Source organism: Haliotis rufescens, unplaced genomic scaffold, assembly GCF_023055435.1.
Source record: "Haliotis rufescens isolate VD_foot unplaced genomic scaffold, xgHalRufe1.0.p SCAF_8, whole genome shotgun sequence".
NCBI lineage: Eukaryota > Metazoa > Mollusca > Gastropoda > Lepetellida > Haliotidae > Haliotis > Haliotis rufescens.
The window spans coordinates 46,850,535-46,868,263 of NW_025964372.1; the positions used below are offsets into that span (position 1 = coordinate 46,850,535).

Genomic DNA, 17,729 nt, shown 5'->3' on the forward strand with positions numbered 1-17,729 from the left:
CTTTCAAGTGTCATATGTTGGACTCGCCTAGGTTGTGATAGAACCCTAATGCAAGCTATAATGTGCGTGCCCGTAAACGCAATTAATATCCTGTTCTTGATAGAGATGATAACGAGTGTCCTGGAAGAAGTAAGTTACATCCCATTTTTCATGCCACCCAGTTGTGAGCACACCATGTGGTATGGCTCTTCATATATCCGATGCCTGCATATGTCACATATTTCCAGAGTAGGATATTTTTCAAAGAGGCAGACGCAGAAGTAAAGTATTTCGTTGTAAACGTTTTGAACAAATGTGTGATGATAAATGGAAACTGTGCTCTTTCAAGTGTCATATGTAGAACTCACATAGGTTGTGATTGAACCCTAATGCAAGCTATAATGTGCGTGCCCGTAAACGCAATTAATATCCTGTTCTTGATAGAGATGATAACGAGTGTCCTGGAAGAAGTAAGTTACATCCCATTTTTCATGCCACCCAGTTGTGAGCACACCATGTGGTATGGCTATTCATATATCCGATGCCTGCATATGTCACATATTTCCAGAGTAGGATATTTTTCAAAGAGGCAGACGCAGAAGTAAAGTATTTCGTTGTAAACGTTTTGAACAAATGTGTGATGATAAATGAAGAAAAAAAAAGAAATGCCCCGGGTGAGGATCGAACTCAAGACTTTCAGATTGCTCTGACATTGGACGTATGACTGATTATGAGACTGACGCGCTACCTACTGCGCTACCGAGGCCTGGTGTGGACGGCGGGGATAGGGATTTATATTTTGTGAACTCACGAGTACGCGTCAACAAACGGTCCATGCTGGAAACTGTGCTCTTTCAAGTGTCATATGTAGAACTCACATAGGTTGTGATTGAACCCTAATGCAAGCTATAATGTGCGTGCCCGTAAACGCAATTAATATCCTGTTCTTGATAGAGATGATAACGAGTGTCCTGGAAGAAGTAAGTTACATCCCATTTTTCATGCCACCCAGTTGTGAGCACACCATGTGGTATGGCTCTTCATATATCCGATGCCTGCATATGTCACATATTTCCAGAGTAGGATATTTTTCAAAGAGGCAGACGCAGAAGTAAAGTATTTCGTTGTAAACGTTTTGAACAAATGTGTGATGATAAATGAAGAAAAAAAAAGAAATGCCCCGGGTGAGGATCGAACTCACGACCTTCAGATTGCTCTGACATTGGACGTATGACTGATTATGAGACTGACGCGCTACCTACTGCGCTACCGAGGCCTGGTGTGGACGGCGGGGATAGGGATTTATATTTTGTGAACTCACCAGTATGCGTCAACAAACGGGTCCATGATGGAAACTGTGCTCTTTCAAGTGTCATATGTTGGACTCGCCTAGGTTGTGATAGAACCCTAATGCAAGCTATAATGAGCGTGCCCGTAAACGCAATTAATATCCTGTTCTTGATAGAGATGATAACAAATGTCCTGGAAGAAGTAAGTTACATCCCATTTTTCATGCCACCCAGTTGTGAGCACACCATGTGGTATGGCTCTTCATATATCCGATGCCTGCATATGTCACATATTTCCAGAGTAGGATATTTTTCAAAGAGGCAGACGCAGAAGTAAAGTATTTCGTTGTAAACGTTTTGAACAAATGTGTGATGATAAATGAAGAAAAAAAAAATGCCCCGGGTGAGGATCGAACTCACGACCTTCAGATTGCTCTGACATTGGACGTATGACTGATTATGAGACTGACGCGCTACCTACTGCGCTACCGAGGCCTGGTGTGGACGGCGGGGATAGGGATTTATATTTTGTGAACTCACCAGTATGTGTCAACAAACGGGTCCATCATGGAAACTGTGCTCTTTCAAGTGCCATATGTAGAACTCACCTAGGTTGTGATAGAACCCTAATGCAAGCTATAATGTGCGTGCCCTTAAACGCAATTAATATCCTGTTCTTTGATAGAGATGATAACGAGTGTCCTGGAAGAAGTAAGTTACATCCCATTTTTCATGCCACCCAGTTGTGAGCACACCATGTGGTATGGCTCTTCATATATCCGATGCCTGCATATGTCACATATTTCCAGAGTAGGATATTTTTCAAAGAGGCAGACGCAGAAGCAAAGTATTTCGTTGTAAACGTTTTGATCAAATGTGTGATGATAAATGAAGAAAAAAAAAGAAATGCCCCGGGTGAGGATCGAACTCACGACCTTCAGATTGCTCTGACATTGGACGTATGACTGATTATGAGACTGACGCGCTACCTACTGCGCTACCGAGGCCTGGTGTGGACGGCGGGGATAGGGATTTATATTTTGTGAACTCACCAGTATGCGTCAACAAACGGGTCCATGCTCGAAACTGTGCTCTTTCAAGTGCCATATGTTGGACTCACCTAGGTTGTGATAGAACCCTAATGCAAGCTATAATGTGCGTGCCCTTAAACGCAATTAATATCCTGTTCTTTGATGGAGATGATAACGAGTGTCCTGGAAGAAGTAAGTTACATCCCATTTTTCATGCCACCCAGTTGTGAGCACACCATGTGGTATGGCTCTTCATATATCCGATGCCTGCATATGTCACATATTTCCAGAGTAGGATATTTTTCAAAGAGGCAGACGCAGAAGTAAAGTATTTCGTTGTAAACGTTTTGAACAAATGTGTGATGATAAATGAAGAAAAAAAAGAAATGCCCCGGGTGAGGATCGAACTCACGACCTTCAGATTGCTCTGACATTGGACGTATGACTGATTATGAGACTGACGCGCTACCTACTGCGCTACCGAGGCCTGGTGTGGACGGCGGGGATAGGGATTTATATTTTGTGAACTCACCAGTATGTGTCAACAAACGGGTCCATGCTCGAAACTGTGCTCTTTCAAGTGCCATATGTTGGACTCACCTAGGTTGTGATAGAACCCTAATGCAAGCTATAATGTGCGTGCCCTTAAACGCAATTAATATCCTGTTCTTTGATGGAGATGATAACGAGTGTCCTGGAAGAAGTAAGTTACATCCCATTTTTCATGCCACCCAGTTGTGAGCACACCATGTGGTATGGCTCTTCATATATCCGATGCCTGCATATGTCACATATTACCAGAGTAGGATATTTTTCAAAGAGGCAGACGCAGAAGTAAAGTATTTCGTTGTAAACGTTTTGAACAAATGTGTGATGATAAATGAAGAAAAAAAAGAAATGCCCCGGGTGAGGATCGAACTCACGACCTTCAGATTGCTCTGACATTGGACGTATGACTGATTATGAGACTGACGCGCTACCTACTGCGCTACCGAGGCCTGGTGTGGACGGCGGGGATAGGGATTTATATTTTGTGAACTCACCAGTATGCGTCAACAAACGGGTCCATGCTCGAAACTGTGCTCTTTCAAGTGCCATATGTTGGACTCACCTAGGTTGTGATAGAACCCTAATGCAAGCTATAATGTGCGTGCCCTTAAACGCAATTAATATCCTGTTCTTTGATAGAGATGATAACGAGTGTCCTGGAAGAAGTAAGTTACATCCCATTTTTCATGCCACCCAGTTGTGAGCACACCATGTGGTATGGCTCTTCATATATCCGATGCCTGCATGTGTCACATATTTCCAGAGTAGGATATTTTTCAAAGAGGCAGACGCAGAAGTAAAGTATTTCGTTGTAAACGTTTTGAACAAATGTGTGATGATAAATGAAGAAAAAAAAGAAATGCCCCGGGTGAGGATCGAACTCACGACCTTCAGATTGCTCTGACATTGGACGTATGACTGATTATGAGACTGACGCGCTACCTACTGCGCTACCGAGGCCTGGTGTGGACGGCGGGGATAGGGATTTATATTTTGTGAACTCACCAGTATGCGTCAACAAACGGGTCCATGATGGAAACTGTGCTCTTTCAAGTGTCATATGTAGAACTCACATAGGTTGTGATTGAACCCTAATGCAAGCTATAATGTGCGTGCCCTTAAACGCAATTAATATCCTGTTCTTGATAGAGATGATAACGAGTGTCCTGGAAGAAGTAAGTTACATCCCATTTTTCATGCCACCCAGTTGTGAGCACACCATGTGGTATGGCTCTTCATATATCCGATGCCTGCATATGTCACATATTTCCAGAGTAGGATATTTTTCAAAGAGGCAGACGCAGAAGTAAAGTATTTCGTTGTAAACGTTTTGAACAAATGTGTGATGATAAATGAAGAAAAAAAAAAGAAATGCCCCGGGTGAGGATCGAACACAAGACCTTCAGATTGCTCTGACATTGGACGTATGACTGATTATGAGACTGACGCGCTACCTACTGCGCTACCGAGGCCTGGTGTGGACGGCGGGGATAGGGATTTATATTTTGTGAACTCACCAGTATGCGTCAACAAACGGGTCCATGATGGAAACTGTGCTCTTTCAAGTGCCATATGTTGGACTCGCCTAGGTTGTGATAGAACCCTAATGCAAGCTATAATGTGCGTGCCCTTAAACGCAATTAATATCCTGTTCTTTGATAGAGATGATAACGAGTGTCCTGGAAGAAGTAAGTTACATCCCATTTTTCATGCCACCCAGTTGTGAGCACACCATGTGGTATGGCTCTTCATATATCCGATGCCTGCATATGTCACATATTTCCAGAGTAGGATATTTTTCAAAGAGGCAGACGCAGAAGTAAAGTATTTCGTTGTAAACGTTTTGAACAAATGTGTGATGATAAATGAAGAAAAAAAAAAGAAATGCCCCGGGTGAGGATCGAACTCACGACCTTCAGATTGCTCTGACATTGGACGTATGACTGATTATGAGACTGACGCGCTACCTACTGCGCTACCGAGGCCTGGTGTGGACGGCGGGGATAGGGATTTATATTTTGTGAACTCACCAGTATGCGTCAACAAACGGGTCCATGATGGAAACTGTGCTCTTTCAAGTGTCATATGTAGAACTCACATAGGTTGTGATTGAACCCTAATGCAAGCTATAATGTGCGTGCCCGTAAACGCAATTAATATCCTGTTCTTGATAGAGATGATAACGAGTGTCCTGGAAGAAGTAAGTTACATCCCATTTTTCATGCCACCCAGTTGTGAGCACACCATGTGGTATGGCTCTTCATATATCCGATGCCTGCATATGTCACATATTTCCAGAGTAGGATATTTTTCAAAGAGGCAGACGCAGAAGTAAAGTATTTCGTTGTAAACGTTTTGAACAAATGTGTGATGATAAATGAAGAAAAAAAAAAGAAATGCCCCGGGTGAGGATCGAACTCAAGACCTTCAGATTGCTCTGACATTGGACGTATGACTGATTATGAGACTGACGCGCTACCTACTGCGCTACCGAGGCCTGGTGTGGACGGCGGGGATAGGGATTTATATTTTGTGAACTCACCAGTATGCGTCAACAAACGGGTCCATGAGGGAAACTGTGCTCTTTCAAGTGCCATATGTTGGACTCACCTAGGTTGTGATAGAACCCTAATGCAAGCTATAATGTGCGTGCCCTTAAACGCAATTAATATCCTGTTCTTTGATAGAGATGATAACGAGTGTCCTGGAAGAAGTAAGTTACATCCCATTTTTCATGCCACCCAGTTGTGAGCCCACCATGTGGTATGGCTCTTCATATATCCGATGCCTGCATATGTCACATATTACCAGAGTAGGATATTTTTCAAAGAGGCAGACGCAGAAGTAAAGTATTTCGTTGTAAACGTTTTGAACAAATGTGTGATGATAAATGAAGAAAAAAAAAAAATGCCCCGGGTGAGGATCGAACTCACGACCTTCAGATTGCTCTGACATTGGACGTATGACTGATTATGAGACTGACGCGCTACCTACTGCGCTACCGAGGCCTGGTGTGGACGGCGGGGATAGGGATTTATATTTTGTGAACTCACCAGTATGCGTCAACAAACGGGTCCATGATGGAAACTGTGCTCTTTCAAGTGCCATATGTTGGACTCACCTAGGTTGTGATAGAACCCTAATGCAAGCTATAATGTGCGTGCCCTTAAACGCAATTAATATCCTGTTCTTTGATAGAGATGATAACGAGTGTCCTGGAAGAAGTAAGTTACATCCCATTTTTCATGCCACCCAGTTGTGAGCACACCATGTGGTATGGCTCTTCATATATCCGATGCCTGCATGTGTCACATATTTCCAGAGTAGGATATTTTTCAAAGAGGCAGACGCGGTAGTAAAGTATTTCGTTGTAAACGTTTTGAACAAATGTGTGATGATAAATGAAGAAAAAAAAGAAATGCCCCGGGTGAGGATCGAACTCACGACCTTCAGATTGCTCTGACATTGGACGTATGACTGATTATGAGACTGACGCGCTACCTACTGCGCTACCGAGGCCTGGTGTGGACGGCGGGGATAGGGATTTATATTTTGTGAACTCACCAGTATGCGTCAACAAACGGGTCCATGATGGAAACTGTGCTCTTTCAAGTGTCATATGTAGAACTCACATAGGTTGTGATTGAACCCTAATGCAAGCTATAATGTGCGTGCCCGTAAACGCAATTAATATCCTGTTCTTGATAGAGATGATAACGAGTGTCCTGGAAGAAGTAAGTTACATCCCATTTTTCATGCCACCCAGTTGTGAGCACACCATGTGGTATGGCTCTTCATATATCCGATGCCTGCATATGTCACATATTTCCAGAGTAGGATATTTTTCAAAGAGGCAGACGCAGAAGTAAAGTATTTCGTTGTAAACGTTTTGAACAAATGTGTGATGATAAATGAAGAAAAAAAAAAGAAATGCCCCGGGTGAGGATCGAACTCAAGACCTTCAGATTGCTCTGACATTGGACGTATGACTGATTATGAGACTGACGCGCTACCTACTGCGCTACCGAGGCCTGGTGTGGACGGCGGGGATAGGGATTTATATTTTGTGAACTCACCAGTATGCGTCAACAAACGGGTCCATGATGGAAACTGTGCTCTTTCAAGTGCCATATGTTGGACTCGCCTAGGTTGTGATAGAACCCTAATGCAAGCTATAATGTGCGTGCCCGTAAACGCAATTAATATCCTGTTCTTTGATAGAGATGATAACGAGTGTCCTGGAAGAAGTAAGTTACATCCCATTTTTCATGCCACCCAGTTGTGAGCAAACCATGTGGTATGGCTCTTCATATATCCGATGCCTGCATATGTCACATATTTCCAGAGTAGGATATTTTTCAAAGAGGCAGACGCAGAAGTAAAGTATTTCGTTGTAAACGTTTTGAACAAATGGGTGATGATAAATGAAGAAAAAAAAGAAATGCCCCGGGTGAGGATCGAACTCACGACCTTCAGATTGCTCTGACATTGGACGTATGACTGATTATGAGACTGACGCGCTACCTACTGCGCTACCGAGGCCTGGTGTGGACGGCGGGGATAGGGATTTATATTTTGTGAACTCACCAGTATGCGTCAACAAACGGGTCCATGCTCGAAACTGTGCTCTTTCAAGTGCCATATGTTGGACTCACCTAGGTTGTGATAGAACCCTAATGCAAGCTATAATGTGCGTGCCCGTAAACGCAATTAATATCCTGTTCTTGATAGAGATGATAACGAGTGTCCTGGAAGAAGTAAGTTACATCCCATTTTTCATGCCACCCAGTTGTGAGCACACCATGTGGTATGGCTCTTCATATATCCGATGCCTGCATGTGTCACATATTTCCAGAGTAGGATATTTTTCAAAGAGGCAGACGCAGAAGTAAAGTATTTCGTTGTAAACGTTTTGAACAAATGTGTGATGATAAATGAAGAAAAAAAAAGAAATGCCCCGGGTGAGGATCGAACTCACGACCTTCAGATTGCTCTGACATTGGACGTATGACTGATTATGAGACTGACGCGCTACCTACTGCGCTACCGAGGCCTGGTGTGGACGGCGGGGATAGGGATTAATATTTTGTGAACTCAACAGTATGCGTCAACAAACGGGTCCATGATGGAAACTGTGCTCTTTCAAGTGTCATATGTAGAACTCACATAGGTTGTGATAGAACCCTAATGCAAGCTATAATGTGCGTGCCCGTAAACGCAATTAATATCCTGTTCTTGATAGAGATGATAACGAGTGTCCTGGAAGAAGTAAGTTTCATCCCATTTTTCATGCCACCCAGTTGTGAGCACACCATGTGGTATGGCTCTTCATATATCCGATGCCTGCATATGTCACATATTTCCAGAGTAGGATATTTTTCAAAGAGGCAGACGCAGAAGTAAAGTATTTCGTTGTAAACGTTTTGAACAAATGTGTGATGATAAATGAAGAAAAAAAAAAGAAATGCCCCGGGTGAGGATCGAACTCAAGACCTTCAGATTGCTCTGACATTGGACGTATGACTGATTATGAGACTGACGCGCTACCTACTGCGCTACCGAGGCCTGGTGTGGACGGCGGGGATAGGGATTTATATTTTGTGAACTCACCAGTATGCGTCAACAAACGGGTCCATGATGGAAACTGTGCTCTTTCAAGTGCCATATGTTGGACTCGCCTAGGTTGTGATAGAACCCTAATGCAAGCTATAATGTGCGTGCCCTTAAACGCAATTAATATCCTGTTCTTTGATAGAGATGATAACGAGTGTCCTGGAAGAAGTAAGTTACATCCCATTTTTCATGCCACCCAGTTGTGAGCACACCATGTGGTATGGCTCTTCATATATCCGATGCCTGCATATGTCACATATTTCCAGAGTAGGATATTTTTCAAAGAGGCAGACGCAGAAGTAAAGTATTTCGTTGTAAACGTTTTGAACAAATGTGTGATGATAAATGAAGAAAAAAAAAAGAAATGCCCCGGGTGAGGATCGAACTCACGACCTTCAGATTGCTCTGACATTGGACGTATGACTGATTATGAGACTGACGCGCTACCTACTGCGCTACCGAGGCCTGGTGTGGACGGCGGGGATAGGGATTTATATTTTGTGAACTCACCAGTATGCGTCAACAAACGGGTCCATGATGGAAACTGTGCTCTTTCAAGTGCCATATGTTGGACTCGCCTAGGTTGTGATAGAACCCTAATGCAAGCTATAATGTGCGTGCCCGTAAACGCAATTAATATCCTGTTCTTTGATAGAGATGATAACGAGTGTCCTGGAAGAAGTAAGTTACATCCCATTTTTCATGCCACCCAGTTGTGAGCACACCATGTGGTATGGCTCTTCATATATCCGATGCCTGCATATGTCACATATTTCCAGAGTAGGATATTTTTCAAAGAGGCAGACGCAGAAGTAAAGTATTTCGTTGTAAACGTTTTGAACAAATGTGTGATGATAAATGAAGAAAAAAAAAGAAATGCCCCGGGTGAGGATCGAACTCACGACCTTCAGATTGCTCTGACATTGGACGTATGACTGATTATGAGACTGACGCGCTACCTACTGCGCTACCGAGGCCTGGTGTGGACGGCGGGGATAGGGATTTATATTTTGTGAACTCACCAGTATGCGTCAACAAACGGGTCCATGATGGAAACTGTGCTCTTTCAAGTGCCATATGTTGGACTCGCCTAGGTTGTGATAGAACCCTAATGCAAGCTATAATGTGCGTGCCCTTAAACGCAATTAATATCCTGTTCTTTGATAGAGATGATAACGAGTGTCCTGGAAGAAGTAAGTTACATCCCATTTTTCATGCCACCCAGTTGTGAGCACACCATGTGGTATGGCTCTTCATATATCCGATGCCTGCATATGTCACATATTTCCAGAGTAGGATATTTTTCAAAGAGGCAGACGCAGAAGTAAAGTATTTCGTTGTAAACGTTTTGAACAAATGTGTGATGATAAATGAAGAAAAAAAAAAGAAATGCCCCGGGTGAGGATCGAACTCACGACCTTCAGATTGCTCTGACATTGGACGTATGACTGATTATGAGACTGACGCGCTACCTACTGCGCTACCGAGGCCTGGTGTGGACGGCGGGGATAGGGATTTATATTTTGTGAACTCACCAGTATGCGTCAACAAACGGGTCCATGATGGAAACTGTGCTCTTTCAAGTGCCATATGTTGGACTCGCCTAGGTTGTGATAGAACCCTAATGCAAGCTATAATGTGCGTGCCCGTAAACGCAATTAATATCCTGTTCTTTGATAGAGATGATAACGAGTGTCCTGGAAGAAGTAAGTTACATCCCATTTTTCATGCCACCCAGTTGTGAGCACACCATGTGGTATGGCTCTTCATATATCCGATGCCTGCATATGTCACATATTTCCAGAGTAGGATATTTTTCAAAGAGGCAGACGCAGAAGTAAAGTATTTCGTTGTAAACGTTTTGAACAAATGTGTGATTGATAAATGAAGAAAAAAAAAGAAATGCCCCGGGTGAGGATCGAACTCACGACCTTCAGATTGCTCTGACATTGGACGTATGACTGATTATGAGACTGACGCGCTACCTACTGCGCTACCGAGGCCTGGTGTGGACGGCGGGGATAGGGATTTATATTTTGTGAACTCACCAGTATGCGTCAACAAACGGGTCCATGATGGAAACTGTGCTCTTTCAAGTGCCATATGTTGGACTCGCCTAGGTTGTGATAGAACCCTAATGCAAGCTATAATGTGCGTGCCCGTAAACGCAATGAATTTCCTGTTCTTTGATAGAGATCATAACGAGTGTCCTGGAAGAAGTAAGTTACATCCCATTTTTCATGCCACCCAGTTGTGAGCACACCATGTGGTATGGCTCTTCATATATCCGATGCCTGCATATGTCACATATTTCCAGAGTAGGATATTTTTCAAAGAGGCAGACGCAGAAGTAAAGTATTTCGTTGTAAACGTTTTGAACAAATGTGTGATGATAAATGAAGAAAAAAAAGAAATGCCCCGGGTGAGGATCGAACTCACGACCTTCAGATTGCTCGGACATTGGACGTATGACTGATTATGAGACTGACGCGCTACCTACTGCGCTACCGAGGCCTGGTGTGGACGGCGGGGATAGGGATTTATATTTTGTGAACTCACCAGTATGCGTCAACAAACGGGTCCATGCTCGAAACTGTGCTCTTTCAAGTGCCATATGTTGGACTCACCTAGGTTGTAATAGAACCCTAATGCAAGCTATAATGTGCGTGCCCGTAAACGCAATTAATATCCTGTTCTTGATAGAGATGATAACGAGTGTCCTGGAAGAAGTAAGTTACATCCCATTTTTCATGCCACCCTGTTGTGAGCACACCATGTGGTATGGCTCTTCATATATCCGATGCCTGCATATGTCACATATTTCCAGAGTAGGATATTTTTCAAAGAGGCAGACGCAGAAGTAAAGTATTTCGTTGTAAACGTTTTGAACAAATGTGTGATGATAAATGAAGAAAAAAAAAGAAATGCCCCGGGTGAGGATCGAACTCACGACCTTCAGATTGCTCTGACATTGGACGTATGACTGATTATGAGACTGACGCGCTACCTACTGCGCTACCGAGGCCTGGTGTGGAAGGCGGGGATAGGGATTTATATTTTGTGAACTCACCAGTATGCGTCAACAAACGGGTCCATGATGGAAACTGTGCTCTTTCAAGTGCCATATGTTGGACTCGCCTAGGTTGTGATAGAACCCTAATGCAAGCTATAATGTGCGTGCCCGTAAACGCAATTAATATCCTGTTCTTTGATAGAGATGATAACGAGTGTCCTGGAAGAAGTAAGTTACATCCCATTTTTCATGCCACCCAGTTGTGAGCAAACCATGTGGTATGGCTCTTCATATATCCGATGCCTGCATATGTCACATATTTCCAGAGTAGGATATTTTTCAAAGAGGCAGACGCAGAAGTAAAGTATTTCGTTGTAAACGTTTTGAACAAATGTGTGATGATAAATGAAGAAAAAAAAGAAATGCCCCGGGTGATGATCGAACTCACGACCTTCAGATTGCTCTGACATTGGACGTATGACTGATTATGAGACTGACGCGCTACCTACTGCGCTACCGAGGCCTGGTGTGGACGGCGGGGATAGGGATTTATATTTTGTGAACTCACCAGTATGCGTCAACAAACGGGTCCATGATGGAAACTGTGCTCTTTCAAGTGCCATATGTTGGACTCGCCTAGGTTGTGATAGAACCCTAATGCAAGCTATAATGTGCGTGCCCGTAAACGCAATGAATTTCCTGTTCTTTGATAGAGATCATAACGAGTGTCCTGGAAGAAGTAAGTTACATCCCATTTTTCATGCCACCCAGTTGTGAGCACACCATGTGGTATGGCTCTTCATATATCCGATGCCTGCATATGTCACATATTTCCAGAGTAGGATATTTTTCAAAGAGGCAGACGCAGAAGTAAAGTATTTCGTTGTAAACGTTTTGAACAAATGTGTGATGATAAATGAAGAAAAAAAAGAAATGCCCCGGGTGAGGATCGAACTCACGACCTTCAGATTGCTCTGACATTGGACGTATGACTGATTATGAGACTGACGCGCTACCTACTGCGCTACCGAGGCCTGGTGTGGACGGCGGGGATAGGGATTTATATTTTGTGAACTCACCAGTATGCGTCAACAAACGGGTCCATGCTCGAAACTGTGCTCTTTCAAGTGCCATATGTTGGACTCACCTAGGTTGTGATAGAACCCTAATGCAAGCTATAATGTGCGTGCCCGTAAACGCAATTAATATCCTGTTCTTGATAGAGATGATAACGAGTGTCCTGGAAGAAGTAAGTTACATCCCATTTTTCATGCCACCCAGTTGTGAGCACACCATGTGGTATGGCTCTTCATATATCCGATGCCTGCATATGTCACATATTTCCAGAGTAGGATATTTTTCAAAGAGGCAGACGCAGAAGTAAAGTATTTCGTTGTAAACGTTTTGAACAAATGTGTGATGATAAATGAAGAAAAAAAAAGAAATGCCCCGGGTGAGGATCGAACTCAAGACCTTCAGATTGCTCTGACATTGGACGTATGACTGATTATGAGACTGACGCGCTACCTACTGCGCTACCGAGGCCTGGTGTGGAAGGCGGGGATAGGGATTTATATTTTGTGAACTCACCAGTATGCGTCAACAAACGGGTCCATGATGGAAACTGTGCTCTTTCAAGTGCCATATGTTGGACTCGCCTAGGTTGTGATAGAACCCTAATGCAAGCTATAATGTGCGTGCCCGTAAACGCAATTAATATCCTGTTCTTTGATAGAGATGATAACGAGTGTCCTGGAAGAAGTAAGTTACATCCCATTTTTCATGCCACCCAGTTGTGAGCAAACCATGTGGTATGGCTCTTCATATAACCGATGCCTGCATATGTCACATATTTCCAGAGTAGGATATTTTTCAAAGAGGCAGACGCAGAAGTAAAGTATTTCGTTGTAAACGTTTTGAACAAATGTGTGATGATAAATGAAGAAAAAAAAGAAATGCCCCGGGTGAGGATCGAACTCACGACCTTCAGATTGCTCTGACATTGGACGTATGACTGATTATGAGACTGACGCGCTACCTACTGCGCTACCGAGGCCTGGTGTGGACGGCGGGGATAGGGATTTATATTTTGTGAACTCACCAGTATGCGTCAACAAACGGGTCCATGCTCGAAACTGTGCTCTTTCAAGTGCCATATGTTGGACTCACCTAGGTTGTGATAGAACCCTAATGCAAGCTATAATGTGCGTGCCCGTAAACGCAATTAATATCCTGTTCTTGATAGAGATGATAACGAGTGTCCTGGAAGAAGTAAGTTACATCCCATTTTTCATGCCACCCAGTTGTGAGCACACCATGTGGTATGGCTCTTCATATATCCGATGCCTGCATATGTCACATATTTCCAGAGTAGGATATTTTTCAAAGAGGCAGACGCAGAAGTAAAGTATTTCGTTGTAAACGTTTTGAACAAATGTGTGATGATAAATGAAGAAAAAAAAAGAAATGCCCCGGGTGAGGATCGAACTCACGACCTTCAGATTGCTCTGACATTGGACGTATGACTGATTATGAGACTGACGCGCTACCTACTGCGCTACCGAGGCCTGGTGTGGACGGCGGGGATAGGGATTAATATTTTGTGAACTCAACAGTATGCGTCAACAAACGGGTCCATGATGGAAACTGTGCTCTTTCAAGTGTCATATGTAGAACTCACATAGGTTGTGATAGAACCCTAATGCAAGCTATAATGTACGTGCCCGTAAACGCAATTAATATCCTGTTCTTGATAGAGATGATAACGAGTGTCCTGGAAGAAGTAAGTTTCATCCCATTTTTCATGCCACCCAGTTGTGAGCACACCATGTGGTATGGCTCTTCATATATCCGATGCCTGCATATGTCACATATTTCCAGAGTAGGATATTTTTCAAAGAGGCAGACGCAGAAGTAAAGTATTTCGTTGTAAACGTTTTGAACAAATGTGTGATGATAAATGAAGAAAAAAAAAAGAAATGCCCCGGGTGAGGATCGAACTCAAGACCTTCAGATTGCTCTGACATTGGACGTATGACTGATTATGAGACTGACGCGCTACCTACTGCGCTACCGAGGCCTGGTGTGGACGGCGGGGATAGGGATTTATATTTTGTGAACTCAGCAGTATGCGTCAACAAACGGGTCCATGATGGAAACTGTGCTCTTTCAAGTGCCATATGTTGGACTCGCCTAGGTTGTGATAGAACCCTAATGCAAGCTATAATGTGCGTGCCCTTAAACGCAATTAATATCCTGTTCTTTGATAGAGATGATAACGAGTGTCCTGGAAGAAGTAAGTTACATCCCATTTTTCATGCCACCCAGTTGTGAGCACACCATGTGGTATGGCTCTTCATATATCCGATGCCTGCATATGTCACATATTTCCAGAGTAGGATATTTTTCAAAGAGGCAGACGCAGAAGTAAAGTATTTCGTTGTAAACGTTTTGAACAAATGTGTGATGATAAATGAAGAAAAAAAAAAGAAATGCCCCGGGTGAGGATCGAACTCACGACCTTCAGATTGCTCTGACATTGGACGTATGACTGATTATGAGACTGACGCGCTACCTACTGCGCTACCGAGGCCTGGTGTGGACGGCGGGGATAGGGATTTATATTTTGTGAACTCACCAGTATGCGTCAACAAACGGGTCCATGATGGAAACTGTGCTCTTTCAAGTGCCATATGTTGGACTCGCCTAGGTTGTGATAGAACCCTAATGCAAGCTATAATGTGCGTGCCCGTAAACGCAATTAATATCCTGTTCTTTGATAGAGATGATAACGAGTGTCCTGGAAGAAGTAAGTTACATCCCATTTTTCATGCCACCCAGTTGTGAGCACACCATGTGGTATGGCTCTTCATATATCCGATGCCTGCATATGTCACATATTTCCAGAGTAGGATATTTTTCAAAGAGGCAGACGCAGAAGTAAAGTATTTCGTTGTAAACGTTTTGAACAAATGTGTGATGATAAATGAAGAAAAAAAAAGAAATGCCCCGGGTGAGGATCGAACTCACGACCTTCAGATTGCTCTGACATTGGACGTATGACTGATTATGAGACTGACGCGCTACCTACTGCGCTACCGAGGCCTGGTGTGGACGGCGGGGATAGGGATTTATATTTTGTGAACTCACCAGTATGCGTCAACAAACGGGTCCATGATGGAAACTGTGCTCTTTCAAGTGCCATATGTTGGACTCGCCTAGGTTGTGATAGAACCCTAATGCAAGCTATAATGTGCGTGCCCGTAAACGCAATGAATTTCCTGTTCTTTGATAGAGATCATAACGAGTGTCCTGGAAGAAGTAAGTTACATCCCATTTTTCATGCCACCCAGTTGTGAGCACACCATGTGGTATGGCTCTTCATATATCCGATGCCTGCATATGTCACATATTTCCAGAGTAGGATATTTTTCAAAGAGGCAGACGCAGAAGTAAAGTATTTCGTTGTAAACGTTTTGAACAAATGTGTGATGATAAATGAAGAAAAAAAAGAAATGCCCCGGGTGAGGATCGAACTCACGACCTTCAGATTGCTCTGACATTGGACGTATGACTGATTATGAGACTGACGCGCTACCTACTGCGCTACCGAGGCCTGGTGTGGACGGCGGGGATAGGGATTTATATTTTGTGAACTCACCAGTATGCGTCAACAAACGGGTCCATGCTCGAAACTGTGCTCTTTCAAGTGCCATATGTTGGACTCACCTAGGTTGTGATAGAACCCTAATGCAAGCTATAATGTGCGTGCCCGTAAACGCAATTAATATCCTGTTCTTGATAGAGATGATAACGAGTGTCCTGGAAGAAGTAAGTTACATCCCATTTTTCATGCCACCCAGTTGTGAGCACACCATGTGGTATGGCTCTTCATATATCCGATGCCTGCATATGTCACATATTTCCAGAGTAGGATATTTTTCAAAGAGGCAGACGCAGAAGTAAAGTATTTCGTTGTAAACGTTTTGAACAAATGTGTGATGATAAATGAAGAAAAAAAAAGAAATGCCCCGGGTGAGGATCGAACTCACGACCTTCAGATTGCTCTGACATTGGACGTATGACTGATTATGAGACTGACGCGCTACCTACTGCGCTACCGAGGCCTGGTGTGGACGGTCGGGATAGGGATTTATATTTTGTGAACTCACCAGTATGCGTCAACAAACGGGTCCATGATGGAAACTGTGCTCTTTCAAGTGCCATATGTTGGACTCGCCTAGGTTGTGATAGAACCCTAATGCAAGCTATAATGTGCGTTCCCGTAAACGCAATTAATATCCTGTTCTTGATAGAGATGATAACGAGTGTCCTGGAAGAAGTAAGTTTCATCCCATTTTTCATGCCACCCAGTTGTGAGCACACCATGTGGTATGGCTCTTCATATATCCGATGCCTGCATATGTCACATATTTCCAGAGTAGGATATTTTTCAAAGAGGCAGACGCAGAAGTAAAGTATTTCGTTGTAAACGTTTTGAACAAATGTGTGATGATAAATGAAGAAAAAAAAAGAAATGCCCCGGGTGAGGATCGAACTCAAGACCTTCAGATTGCTCTGACATTGGACGTATGACTGATTATGAGACTGACGCGCTACCTACTGCGCTACCGAGGCCTGGTGTGGACGGCGGGGATAGGGATTTATATTTTGTGAACTCACCAGTATGCGTCAACAAACGGGTCCATGCTGGAAACTGTGCTCTTTCAAGTGTCATATGTAGAACTCACATAGGTTGTGATTGAACCCTAATGCAAGCTATAATGTGCGTGCCCGTAAACGCAATTAATATCCTGTTCTTGATAGAGATGATAACGAGTGTCCTGGAAGAAGTAAGTTACATCCCATTTTTCATGCCACCCAGTTGTGAGCACACCATGTGGTATGGCTCTTCATATATCCGATGCCTGCATATGTCACATATTTCCAGAGTAGGATATTTTTCAAAGAGGCAGACGCAGAAGTAAAGTATTTCGTTGTAAACGTTTTGAACAAATGTGTGATGATAAATGAAGAAAAAAAAAGAAATGCCCCGGGTGAGGATCGAACTCACGACCTTCAGATTGCTCTGACATTGGACGTATGACTGATTATGAGACTGACGCGCTACCTACTGCGCTACCGAGGCCTGGTGTGGACGGCGGGGATAGGGATTTATATTTTGTGAACTCACCAGTATGCGTCAACAAACGGGTCCATGATGGAAACTGTGCTCTTTCAAGTGCCATATGTTGG

At 43.4% G+C, this 17,729-nt stretch overlaps 32 non-coding genes across 32 annotated transcripts; all 32 read right to left on the reverse strand.

The window, feature by feature from the left end:
- Positions 1-1,155: 1,155 nt before the first annotated feature.
- Trnam-cau lies at positions 1,156-1,255 on the reverse strand. The gene is made up of 2 exons: positions 1,219-1,255; positions 1,156-1,191 (listed from the first exon to the last, which is right to left on the reverse strand). It is a non-coding gene; the product is annotated as a tRNA-Met (tRNA).
- Positions 1,256-1,663: 408 nt separating this feature from the next.
- Trnam-cau lies at positions 1,664-1,763 on the reverse strand. The gene is made up of 2 exons: positions 1,727-1,763; positions 1,664-1,699 (listed from the first exon to the last, which is right to left on the reverse strand). It is a non-coding gene; the product is annotated as a tRNA-Met (tRNA).
- Positions 1,764-2,175: 412 nt separating this feature from the next.
- On the reverse strand, positions 2,176-2,275 carry Trnam-cau. Its single transcript has 2 exons — positions 2,239-2,275; positions 2,176-2,211 (listed from the first exon to the last, which is right to left on the reverse strand). It is a non-coding gene; the product is annotated as a tRNA-Met (tRNA).
- A 411-nt stretch (positions 2,276-2,686) lies between these two features.
- On the reverse strand, positions 2,687-2,786 carry Trnam-cau. Its single transcript has 2 exons — positions 2,750-2,786; positions 2,687-2,722 (listed from the first exon to the last, which is right to left on the reverse strand). It is a non-coding gene; the product is annotated as a tRNA-Met (tRNA).
- Positions 2,787-3,197: 411 nt separating this feature from the next.
- On the reverse strand, positions 3,198-3,297 carry Trnam-cau. The gene is made up of 2 exons: positions 3,261-3,297; positions 3,198-3,233 (listed from the first exon to the last, which is right to left on the reverse strand). It is a non-coding gene; the product is annotated as a tRNA-Met (tRNA).
- A 411-nt stretch (positions 3,298-3,708) lies between these two features.
- On the reverse strand, positions 3,709-3,808 carry Trnam-cau. Its single transcript has 2 exons — positions 3,772-3,808; positions 3,709-3,744 (listed from the first exon to the last, which is right to left on the reverse strand). It is a non-coding gene; the product is annotated as a tRNA-Met (tRNA).
- A 925-nt stretch (positions 3,809-4,733) lies between these two features.
- On the reverse strand, positions 4,734-4,833 carry Trnam-cau. Its single transcript has 2 exons — positions 4,797-4,833; positions 4,734-4,769 (listed from the first exon to the last, which is right to left on the reverse strand). It is a non-coding gene; the product is annotated as a tRNA-Met (tRNA).
- A 412-nt stretch (positions 4,834-5,245) lies between these two features.
- Positions 5,246-5,345, reverse strand: Trnam-cau. Its single transcript has 2 exons — positions 5,309-5,345; positions 5,246-5,281 (listed from the first exon to the last, which is right to left on the reverse strand). It is a non-coding gene; the product is annotated as a tRNA-Met (tRNA).
- Positions 5,346-5,756: 411 nt separating this feature from the next.
- Trnam-cau lies at positions 5,757-5,856 on the reverse strand. Its single transcript has 2 exons — positions 5,820-5,856; positions 5,757-5,792 (listed from the first exon to the last, which is right to left on the reverse strand). It is a non-coding gene; the product is annotated as a tRNA-Met (tRNA).
- A 411-nt stretch (positions 5,857-6,267) lies between these two features.
- Trnam-cau lies at positions 6,268-6,367 on the reverse strand. The gene is made up of 2 exons: positions 6,331-6,367; positions 6,268-6,303 (listed from the first exon to the last, which is right to left on the reverse strand). It is a non-coding gene; the product is annotated as a tRNA-Met (tRNA).
- Positions 6,368-6,779: 412 nt separating this feature from the next.
- Positions 6,780-6,879, reverse strand: Trnam-cau. Its single transcript has 2 exons — positions 6,843-6,879; positions 6,780-6,815 (listed from the first exon to the last, which is right to left on the reverse strand). It is a non-coding gene; the product is annotated as a tRNA-Met (tRNA).
- Positions 6,880-7,290: 411 nt separating this feature from the next.
- On the reverse strand, positions 7,291-7,390 carry Trnam-cau. Its single transcript has 2 exons — positions 7,354-7,390; positions 7,291-7,326 (listed from the first exon to the last, which is right to left on the reverse strand). It is a non-coding gene; the product is annotated as a tRNA-Met (tRNA).
- Positions 7,391-7,801: 411 nt separating this feature from the next.
- Trnam-cau lies at positions 7,802-7,901 on the reverse strand. The gene is made up of 2 exons: positions 7,865-7,901; positions 7,802-7,837 (listed from the first exon to the last, which is right to left on the reverse strand). It is a non-coding gene; the product is annotated as a tRNA-Met (tRNA).
- Positions 7,902-8,313: 412 nt separating this feature from the next.
- On the reverse strand, positions 8,314-8,413 carry Trnam-cau. The gene is made up of 2 exons: positions 8,377-8,413; positions 8,314-8,349 (listed from the first exon to the last, which is right to left on the reverse strand). It is a non-coding gene; the product is annotated as a tRNA-Met (tRNA).
- Positions 8,414-8,826: 413 nt separating this feature from the next.
- Trnam-cau lies at positions 8,827-8,926 on the reverse strand. Its single transcript has 2 exons — positions 8,890-8,926; positions 8,827-8,862 (listed from the first exon to the last, which is right to left on the reverse strand). It is a non-coding gene; the product is annotated as a tRNA-Met (tRNA).
- A 412-nt stretch (positions 8,927-9,338) lies between these two features.
- Positions 9,339-9,438, reverse strand: Trnam-cau. Its single transcript has 2 exons — positions 9,402-9,438; positions 9,339-9,374 (listed from the first exon to the last, which is right to left on the reverse strand). It is a non-coding gene; the product is annotated as a tRNA-Met (tRNA).
- Positions 9,439-9,851: 413 nt separating this feature from the next.
- Positions 9,852-9,951, reverse strand: Trnam-cau. The gene is made up of 2 exons: positions 9,915-9,951; positions 9,852-9,887 (listed from the first exon to the last, which is right to left on the reverse strand). It is a non-coding gene; the product is annotated as a tRNA-Met (tRNA).
- Positions 9,952-10,364: 413 nt separating this feature from the next.
- Trnam-cau lies at positions 10,365-10,464 on the reverse strand. The gene is made up of 2 exons: positions 10,428-10,464; positions 10,365-10,400 (listed from the first exon to the last, which is right to left on the reverse strand). It is a non-coding gene; the product is annotated as a tRNA-Met (tRNA).
- A 411-nt stretch (positions 10,465-10,875) lies between these two features.
- On the reverse strand, positions 10,876-10,975 carry Trnam-cau. The gene is made up of 2 exons: positions 10,939-10,975; positions 10,876-10,911 (listed from the first exon to the last, which is right to left on the reverse strand). It is a non-coding gene; the product is annotated as a tRNA-Met (tRNA).
- A 411-nt stretch (positions 10,976-11,386) lies between these two features.
- Trnam-cau lies at positions 11,387-11,486 on the reverse strand. Its single transcript has 2 exons — positions 11,450-11,486; positions 11,387-11,422 (listed from the first exon to the last, which is right to left on the reverse strand). It is a non-coding gene; the product is annotated as a tRNA-Met (tRNA).
- A 411-nt stretch (positions 11,487-11,897) lies between these two features.
- Positions 11,898-11,997, reverse strand: Trnam-cau. The gene is made up of 2 exons: positions 11,961-11,997; positions 11,898-11,933 (listed from the first exon to the last, which is right to left on the reverse strand). It is a non-coding gene; the product is annotated as a tRNA-Met (tRNA).
- Positions 11,998-12,408: 411 nt separating this feature from the next.
- On the reverse strand, positions 12,409-12,508 carry Trnam-cau. Its single transcript has 2 exons — positions 12,472-12,508; positions 12,409-12,444 (listed from the first exon to the last, which is right to left on the reverse strand). It is a non-coding gene; the product is annotated as a tRNA-Met (tRNA).
- A 411-nt stretch (positions 12,509-12,919) lies between these two features.
- On the reverse strand, positions 12,920-13,019 carry Trnam-cau. Its single transcript has 2 exons — positions 12,983-13,019; positions 12,920-12,955 (listed from the first exon to the last, which is right to left on the reverse strand). It is a non-coding gene; the product is annotated as a tRNA-Met (tRNA).
- A 411-nt stretch (positions 13,020-13,430) lies between these two features.
- On the reverse strand, positions 13,431-13,530 carry Trnam-cau. Its single transcript has 2 exons — positions 13,494-13,530; positions 13,431-13,466 (listed from the first exon to the last, which is right to left on the reverse strand). It is a non-coding gene; the product is annotated as a tRNA-Met (tRNA).
- Positions 13,531-13,941: 411 nt separating this feature from the next.
- Trnam-cau lies at positions 13,942-14,041 on the reverse strand. Its single transcript has 2 exons — positions 14,005-14,041; positions 13,942-13,977 (listed from the first exon to the last, which is right to left on the reverse strand). It is a non-coding gene; the product is annotated as a tRNA-Met (tRNA).
- A 412-nt stretch (positions 14,042-14,453) lies between these two features.
- Trnam-cau lies at positions 14,454-14,553 on the reverse strand. The gene is made up of 2 exons: positions 14,517-14,553; positions 14,454-14,489 (listed from the first exon to the last, which is right to left on the reverse strand). It is a non-coding gene; the product is annotated as a tRNA-Met (tRNA).
- Positions 14,554-14,966: 413 nt separating this feature from the next.
- On the reverse strand, positions 14,967-15,066 carry Trnam-cau. Its single transcript has 2 exons — positions 15,030-15,066; positions 14,967-15,002 (listed from the first exon to the last, which is right to left on the reverse strand). It is a non-coding gene; the product is annotated as a tRNA-Met (tRNA).
- Positions 15,067-15,478: 412 nt separating this feature from the next.
- On the reverse strand, positions 15,479-15,578 carry Trnam-cau. The gene is made up of 2 exons: positions 15,542-15,578; positions 15,479-15,514 (listed from the first exon to the last, which is right to left on the reverse strand). It is a non-coding gene; the product is annotated as a tRNA-Met (tRNA).
- A 411-nt stretch (positions 15,579-15,989) lies between these two features.
- Positions 15,990-16,089, reverse strand: Trnam-cau. The gene is made up of 2 exons: positions 16,053-16,089; positions 15,990-16,025 (listed from the first exon to the last, which is right to left on the reverse strand). It is a non-coding gene; the product is annotated as a tRNA-Met (tRNA).
- A 411-nt stretch (positions 16,090-16,500) lies between these two features.
- Positions 16,501-16,600, reverse strand: Trnam-cau. The gene is made up of 2 exons: positions 16,564-16,600; positions 16,501-16,536 (listed from the first exon to the last, which is right to left on the reverse strand). It is a non-coding gene; the product is annotated as a tRNA-Met (tRNA).
- Positions 16,601-17,011: 411 nt separating this feature from the next.
- On the reverse strand, positions 17,012-17,111 carry Trnam-cau. The gene is made up of 2 exons: positions 17,075-17,111; positions 17,012-17,047 (listed from the first exon to the last, which is right to left on the reverse strand). It is a non-coding gene; the product is annotated as a tRNA-Met (tRNA).
- A 411-nt stretch (positions 17,112-17,522) lies between these two features.
- On the reverse strand, positions 17,523-17,622 carry Trnam-cau. Its single transcript has 2 exons — positions 17,586-17,622; positions 17,523-17,558 (listed from the first exon to the last, which is right to left on the reverse strand). It is a non-coding gene; the product is annotated as a tRNA-Met (tRNA).
- Positions 17,623-17,729: the final 107 nt, after the last annotated feature.